This window comes from Mytilus trossulus, chromosome 11, assembly GCF_036588685.1.
Source record: "Mytilus trossulus isolate FHL-02 chromosome 11, PNRI_Mtr1.1.1.hap1, whole genome shotgun sequence".
NCBI lineage: Eukaryota > Metazoa > Mollusca > Bivalvia > Mytilida > Mytilidae > Mytilus > Mytilus trossulus.
In genome coordinates, this window is record NC_086383.1 from 55,685,467 (window position 1) to 55,694,841 (window position 9,375).

General features: G+C 32.6%; 1 pseudogene; it reads right to left on the reverse strand.

The window, feature by feature from the left end:
• Positions 1-273: 273 nt before the first annotated feature.
• LOC134690179 (isatin hydrolase-like) lies at positions 274-8,692 on the reverse strand (annotated as a pseudogene).
• Between the last annotated feature and the right edge of the window lie 683 nt (positions 8,693-9,375).

The following is a 9,375-nucleotide window of genomic DNA, read 5'->3' on the forward strand; positions in this document are numbered from 1 at the left end:
AACTTATACATTACCAATATATATATGATATATATACACACCACAAATATAATATTCACACCACCAGTACAATATCCCTATATATTCACACTGCAGATTCAATATCCTTATAAATCACAACAGAAATACACAATTCCTATATATATATTCACACCACAAAATAACAATATCCCTTTATGCTAAATTGTCACACCATTTTTCATAAGTATGACAGCTCTTTTTTGTTTTACCGTAGGTTTGACTTCAAGATAACAAATGATCGCAGAAATATCATCAATAATATTTATTGTAAGCTTTTTGTTTCTTTGCAGTTTTCGACTTCATTTGACAATTTTTCTTAAATTTTATCCTGCGATTCGTCTTTAGGCCCAATATTCTTACTGGACTTCCGCTTCCGTCTAGTATTTTAATGATGTTTACAAATATTAAAGCGCCATTTGGAGGCAATGCGTCTAAGTTTGCCACGTTTTCTACGCCGACAATATTGTTTTTACTCAGCAAAATATGCACAGGAAAGTCTGCTGAAGGTCCGTAGTCATTGGAAGGTGTATCGACGCCAATTGCATGAACTCGACGATTCGTTATCAACCACCTAACTGTGTCCTGGTGCCAGCTTGGAAAATGGAAAGTTGATGCATCATTAGGTGTTGGTGTGTTGAAAACCTGTCTAAAATCTGGATGTCTTGCATCCCAACCAGAGTTCATCAGAATGACGGATCCATCTGGTATCCTGCCGTTTTCCCCTCCCATTCATAAACATCGGACAAAGTCACGCGATAATCAGGGTTGTTTTGTACTTTAGATTTTACATTGATTATAACTCCGTTCCCAACAAGGTGATCAACAGATATCTGGTGTGCTCGCCATGAACCTTCAGCAAAATGGCCTGGTGCATCAGCATGTGTTCCGATGTGTTCAGTGGTACGAATTGTATTGATTTCAAACCTAAAAAAAGATGGTTTGCACCTATCAACTGTGTTTATATAATTGTTGAATGCTATTAAAACAAACGGCAAATGACATAAAATCACTGCAACGTCTTATGATTATAATATTTCTGGAAGTTAGGTTCTTTTATTATTTTACTTTTTGCTTTTTTTTTAGTATAGGGAATACATATAATTGTTACAGCATGGTAAAATTAAAGACAAATTGACATAAGTTTCTTTTCAAATCATTTAGAAATACAACAACACATATGTTAACCCGTTTGATTCACTCTTAATAAGACAAGGAAAGGAATTATACTCAAATGAACGCATCCCTAGACTAACTTGAAAATCGCTTGTCGGATTCATCTGACACGATTTGACAATTTATCGAAATATATTTTTTGATTTACAATTTTAAAATTGTACATACAATTATGTGTAATACTGTAGTAGTAAAATTACAATTTTGTAATTCTTAGTTTTTAACAGGCAACTCGACAGATGCACGCTTGATGATTGCAATTTTGTACTTTGACAATCCGTACTGCCTACATGCTACAGGATTTACATATTTAAAGTTCTTTTACTTGACAAAAATACGGATTTTTTGTCTAAAACAATTTAAAAAAAAAAATCTGAATTTTTGTTCTCCTCCTTGACATTTTGTATATTAGGCACCAGCAATAACCTTAAAAAATCAGTTTGCTCTAAGAGCTTGCTAACAAAGCGAGTGATGAAGCAATTATATTATGATTTTGCTTATGTTTAATGTTAATCAAAGCTGGTATAGTCTCTATGAAAAATTAAGAAACAAATCTTCGTGTAAAAAACAATCGAACGACTAAAGTGACTATTATATAATTCTTTGCATTGATCAATCAAAATCAACAATTATAGATATTTTTAGTTTATTTTATAAGTTCGGGCGCCAAATAAGGATGTCTCTTATCCATACCTTAGTTGTGACAATACGAATTAACTCCCTATAATTCATGTGAGAGTAGCACGACTCTGACATTAAAAGTTTTTTTGCTATGCTTAATTACATAAATGTGAAAGTGGTGCGGAATGAATTTGACTTGTGCACAACTTAAAATGAAGGGGGCTTTTTGAATATTCTGTTCCACTACAAAACGTTACTTTACACAAACAAAATGGTTGAAAATTTAAAATTGGACATTGCATACCTGCATTATTCAACCATACATAGTTTTTACGAAAATAAGCGAAAAGTTAAATATTTGGAGGGCTGCGAAAGTTGAAACATTATGTTTGATATTGAAGCAATTTGAAATGATGTTCTGAAAACTAATATAGAAACATACAGAAATGTTCGAAATAAAAATATTTGTACTTATCAATTATCAGTTCCAAATGGTCCTCTGTAGTCAATTTGTAGTTCAAATGGTGTATCATCCGGATAACGGATTGATGTATTACTGTGAGTATGGGTTAAATCGACCACGTCGTAACATAGACTTAATACCGTCGAAAAAGTCGAAAATACGACGAAGGCTTCCAAAATTAACATTTCTGCTCTCCTACTAGATGATTAAAATTGACACACAACCTTGAATAACTAAGCAATGGTTATGATTATTATATGTATGCCTGCAACATATTGATTGATATGTTCAAATTGGCGTATAGCTAGATGTTAATACCAGATGTTTGAATCGCTTAAAAAATACTTAATCTTATTTTTTCCAAACTTCAAAGCTTCGAATATGAGCGTCTTTAACTGTTATAATGTTTAAACTATATGTATGTAATATGTTTATGTTTAGCATACTTTTGAAAACAAAAGTTTTGTATTTCAGTTAAAGTTTTTTTCTAATAACATGAATAGTCCTCAACTGATATGACATTATACATGTTGTGCTTTTAAATTGAAGCGATAATTATTCTGTGTATCCCTTTATTTTCCTAATATTTTCTCACTTTGCGTTCCCCCTAGTGGGATTAAATGTTTTAGCGCAATTCCACTCCTTCCCTACCCTGGGACATGGTGTAACAGTACAACATAAGAACGAACTATACAAATCAGTTGAAAAAAGGTTTAACTCATCAGATGGATACAAATGGAAATATATAATATAAAAAACTTAAGAGTGGACGTGCACAGGTACTTGTATATCCTGTCAACAAAAATTACCAAAAAAAAAAAAGTACAGATATTAGAGAACTCGCAGTTACTTACTGCTGGTTCAAAGTCTACTTATGAAAAATTCATGCATCTTAGACTAAGACCGTGTTCACATTGACATAAACTCGGTGTTGTGTTAGTGTAACGTTACAATCACTGGGTCGATGCCACTGCTGGTGGAGATTTATTTCCCTTGAGGGTATCACAAGCCCAATAATCAGCACTTTTTGTGCTGACATGAATTGTCATTGATATGGTTATATTTATAAATTTACTGTTGACAAAACTTTGATTTTTTTGATAAACTAAGGCTTTTCTACCTCAGGCATAGATTACCTTAGCTGCATTTGGAAAAACTTTAAGGAATTTAGGTCCTCAATGCTCTTCAACTTCGTAATTTATTTGGCCTTTTTAACTTTTTTTGGATTCGAGTGTCACTGATGAGTCTTTTGTAGACGAAACGCGCGTTTGGCGTATATACTAAATTTAGTCCTAGTTATGATGAGTTTATTCACACGTAAACTAAACACAATTTCGGCATTGTTTATTAAAACAAATGGAACTTGACTCAGGAGAACAAAAATACGTTGACATGTAAACCATAAAGGATTGATATTATCGTAAACAATAGTATAACTAAAAAGAAAAATCACAAAAAAATTGAACTCCGAAAAAAATTCAAAACGGAAAGTCTCTAATCGAAGGGCAAATTAAATCAAAAGCTCACACACATGAATCGAATGGATAACATATGTCATATTCCTAACCTGGTAATAAAATAATAAAAAAAAAATGTATACACACTGAACAAAACTATTGATTTGACATGATTTTCAGCAGAAAAAAATGACTGAATTCGTTCAAGTTGGCTACGTATTTAGATGTACCAGGTGTTTACATCGCTTACAAAAAAAAACTTAATGTTTTTAAAAAAGTAAAAATTGTGAATATATGTGTCGTTAAACTTTGACATTACTAAACTGTTTGCACTAGCTCTTTATGTTTTGAATTGAACGAAGGAACACATTTTTGTCGATTGGGAAATGAGAAAAATATCAGTAAAATTAAATGATCGTAGGTGCACATGAATAGAACATATATTAACAAAAAGTAAAATCACAAAAATACTGGACTTAGAGGAAAATCAATTCTGAAAGTCTATAATCACATGGCAAAATCAAATAACAAAACGCATCAAAAACGAATGGACAAGAACTGTCATATTCCTGACTTGTTAAAGTCATTTTCAAATGTAGGAAATGGTGGATTGAACCTGGTTCTATAGCGCTAACCCTCTCACTCTAATGACAGTCTCATCGAATTCCGTTATGTTTAAATTGAACAAAGTAGATCATTACAAAAAAATACATGTAAAACTAAGAAGGTATGATTGCAAATAAGACAATTTTCCAACAAAGTTCTATTTGAGTGGACGTATCTTTTTATTAAAAGGCAACCGTTCGACATGTTATAAAATCAATTTATATCTAAGAGTTTGACTGTCACTGTGTAAATTTCGCCCCTCTTTTATATCAGGTAAGTAGGGAAAACGATACTATTTATTCTGCCATAGGCGACATTATTAACATATTCTAAATTTTACCACTGTTTATTATAAAAACTTGTACAAACAGTTGTGTGCGGTATAGGTACCTTATATTTATAACTCTATTTTAAAAAACTGAGCTTGTTGGTGTTATCCATGCCCACCGTCATTTTACACCCAAAATAAATTAAACTTGGAAGTCTTTTCGAACTATTCTTTAGAAAACATTTTAATTGGTTTTAAAATTTATATTGTAAATATACATACTGCAATTATTCATCTATAAATAAAAACGTATATTGAACCCTTACATTTAAGTACTGTGCTCTTAAGTTGACTTCCTTCATCTGCGTTTGGTACACAAAAGGCCCACTAACTGCTGGGAAAATAAAATAGTACAATTTTCCCTATTTTGTCGTTACTGTATTTATGTGTTAAAAAACTGAAACCATTCAAAAACCGTTTCAAACACGATTTTTTTTAAACTGAAAATAGCATTGATGCACATTCGTACGTTTCATAATCGAAAATACAATCAAGTAACAAGTCAAATTAATATAATAAGCCATTTTTCGCACGACTTCAAATGACTTGTATATTAAGGAATCAATATATTCTGGGTTTTTTTTCATGTGAATAATGACACAGGGTTGACTCTGAAAACAATTTCAACTACAAGAACGAAAAGAAACAAAAATAACAGTCAAAGCAGAGGCTAAAAGACTAGAAAACCAACAAAAATTCAACCGTATAAAGATTGAGAGAAAATCCTTAAGGACGCTAGTACATCTGAAAGTTGAAAGTAGAAAATGGCGACAAATATAGCATTCACCTTCGTTGGAAAAAGTATGAAGTTCGTGTTAAAAGATTGCTGTATATTTGCTACCCTTATTGTCGGTATCCAAAATAAAAATTTTGTAAAATTTTAGATTCTACATTGAAGAAATATTCTAGAAATATAATTCCAAATGGAACATACATCTATTTTACGACTTTGTTGTACAAAATAGATGTTTCCGGTGGAACAAATGATTGTTGGTGGATAAACTGCAAGATACTTCACTAATGTCGTGTTTTATATAAAAATAGAGATGTAATAGTTCTTAATATACACAGAAAAAGCAATAGAAAGAACATTGTTTCTATGATCTTAAAGTTTATAGTCAGATATTGAATTTATTCGTTGAAGTTGGCTGACGCATATGGATGAACCAGGTGTTTTAATCGCTCTAAAAAGTAATAAATATTCTTCCAACAATAAAAACTGTGAAAATATGTGTCGTTAAAGGTTATATTTTGTTAACCTTTAGCACTAGATTCTTACGTTTGGATTTTAATGAACGAGCTCTTGTTGTGACATTTTTTGTTGACTGGGAAATTAATAAACTGTGCAGTAAAACAACCAGCATAATTGTAGATGCATACAAATATGTCAAAGTGGATCAACATTTACAAAAAAATTTTTTTTTTAAAAAGGTCAAACCTAAATACAATTACATTCAATGTCCAAATGATACCATAGGATAGTAAAAGTCTTAATGAATTTTGTAAATTAAGTGGTAAAAAATAATAATTCGGAAGATGTCAAATTATTTCAAGACTCCCTAAATATAAAATTACTAATATAAGTTATATGGTTCACTACTGAACCCGTTCGGATCCATAGAGGGATAGTAAAATCCATAGGGGGTGAAGCCGGAGGCCGAATCCCCTATGGATTTTTTTCAGCCGTCTATGGATCCGTAGGGGATTCAGTAGTTGGACTTTTTCTGCTGCGTTTTGTTGAAAAATAGTCAAAGAAACACAACAACATTAATAGATGAAGTCACCATTACTGAGTCACGAATACCCTATGAAATTTACTAACCCCCTACGGTCTCATAGGGTTCACCACGTGACGGCGTTAAACCAATCACAACGTGATAATTTAGCTGCGGTACGATAATAACTTGAATTAGTGCTGATGAAGGTTTTATATAGTTTTTATCTAATTTTCCCCAAAAGTAGTATGCAACATTGTAAAAATATTATTGAGAAAATGCGTGGGGATTATTGTCTAAAAGAAATGCATTGAGGCATATCTGTGTTCTCGGGCCAACAACTGGAGACGCAATCCCTCAGCATACGTATACTGACCGTGCAAGGTTTGTATAGCCAGTCAAGGTCGTTAAAAACTTCCATAATCGTCATATGTTTAACGGAACAAAGTTAAACAATTCAAACGAGAAAACTTACGGCCTTATTTATGTACAAAAATTAATGAAAAAAATATGTTACACATAAACAAACGACAACCACTGAATAAGAGGCTGATTTGGGACAGGCCAATACATACATATTGTGGCAGGGTTAAACATGTTAGCGGGATCCGAACCCTCCCCTGACCTGGAACAGTGGTATAACAGTACAAAATAAGAACGAACTATAAAAATCAGTTGAAACGGCTTAACTCATTGTCGGTGTTTGTTGAAACTGAACATAAATATTGAGAAAAATAGAAATCCCCGAAGTAATGCTATTTTTTGTTTGATTTATTTTCATTTTTGAATACTTTCTGTCTGTTCAATCTTCATTTTATGTTCTTGATCAACTATAGCTTTTCTCTGTCAAATTCTTCAAGACTTATTATCCCATCTTTGTCTTCGTCCATGACTGACCAATGATGAAGCACGGTCATGTTGTCCGTTATTTTCATCTGTTCCAAGGCTTTACTGAACTCAAACTGTTCCATCATCCCATTTATATTTCAAAAATATAGTTATCAAAAAATATTTGAACAAAAATATAGATTCAATCATTTTGTAGATAATTACATTGTTACTGTTCAAAATATATTAAAATATTTGGAAAATTCTCGGTTTGTCTAACAACAGTCATATAGATTTCCAAAGTTATAAAAAAATGGCATCATCCTTTTTACTGAATCACTTGAACATGTTCAATTGTCTTTGTCTTTCCTGATTTACACAAGGAAACCAGTCGAAATCTAAACGGTTGAAAGACAATCGTAAGACATAGAAACGTCGAAAATGATGAGTTGCGAAAACGAAATATTGAGCCCTTAACATTGGAATATTTAAAAAACTTATCCATTCCAGTCAAAATGTTTTTCCCTCATTTGTGATGACCTACTATATTGCTCAGAGTCCTGTTTTATCACCTAGTTTCCAATCGAGTGTCGAGTATTGTCCTCCTGCTTCGTACAGTGTCTTATAAAGTTTTGGATGATGCGCTACCTTACCAACATATAAACTCATCATAGGTACCGAGATTAAATTTTGATTTTATGCCAGACGCGCGTTTCGTCTACAGAAGACTCATCAGTGACGCTCCAAAGAAGTTCAGCAGCAACGAGTGTTTAATCGAGCCCTGGAAATAATGCCGCACTATATTGTCAAGTTTCTGATAGAGTTTTGCCTTCTGGCCTACTACTTCCCGCAGTGTCTATTCGAGTTTTAAATTATGCCCTCCTAGGCTTCACAATCAAATGTATAAAAATGCGTTAATAGTTATCAAAGGTACCAGGATTATAATTTAATACGCCAGACGCGCGTTTCGTCTACATAAGACTCATCAAAAGATGTCTTAAAGCAGTGACCTTTAAATGATTCCCTTCTACTTAACCAAGTGTCTAATTCAGTTTTGAATAACGAATTCCTACATCACCAAGTGACTAAACCATTCTTAGATTAAAGCAATAATTTCTTTACGAAACGTTTCTAAAAGAAAAATCATTCATAATAAAACAAAATGTTAACGGACAGCAACAATAAAATATTGATAGATATAATGGGTAAAAGTTAATTATTTTTCAACTATCTATAAATCTGTGTTTGCTTATACTTACTTGTTGATGTCTAGACCAGTAAACGTCACATAAGCAGAAACATCGGTAGTCTCGGTATAATGAAATGGTATTTGACGTTTTCGTCTGCCGCTGCATCTGCCTTTACGACAATCACATCCACAACAAAATAAGTTACATTTACGATATCCACAGCAATATGATGATCTAGTACAATCATTGCAAAATCCCTTGTCTGAATGACAACATGCTCCATTTGCCATATCCATGACAACAGAACAAATAACCAATAGAAGCACCGAGGGTAGAATTTTCCTATCAAGTAATGACATCTACAAAATACATGAATTCTAAAAGAACAGATTGTATAACTGTAAACAAACTTATTTCGCGTTTTTCTCTTTCTTGACCACTTCGCGGCTTTTTAATTTCGCGATTTTCTGTTGAATTGGATAAAGTTTAATAAGGAAAGATACACGTTTTACATATTCGCGACGATTTCTATTCGCTTTTTTTCCACTCGCGAACGCCGCGAAAATAAATCGCTCGGGAAAATAAGTTGGTTTACATTATGCATATTTGCATTTCATTATATGTTGACTGATGTGAATGTGAACAGTAATATATAAAAAAAAGAAGATGTGGTATGATTGCCAATGAGACAACTATCCACAAAAGACCAACATGACACAGACACATTAACAACTATAGCTCACCGTACGGCCTTCAACAATGAGCAAAGCCCATACCGCATAGTCAGCTATAAAAGGCCCCAATAAGACAATGTAAAACAATTTAAACAAGAAAACTAACGGCCTTATTTCTGTAAAAAATGCCATATTCACTTGTTTGTGTCAATATATCTTTTGATTGATATAAACCATTTTCAATTGATACTTTTTAGTGTGTTTGCCTATGTTATGATCTTACACGATTGTTTCAGGTA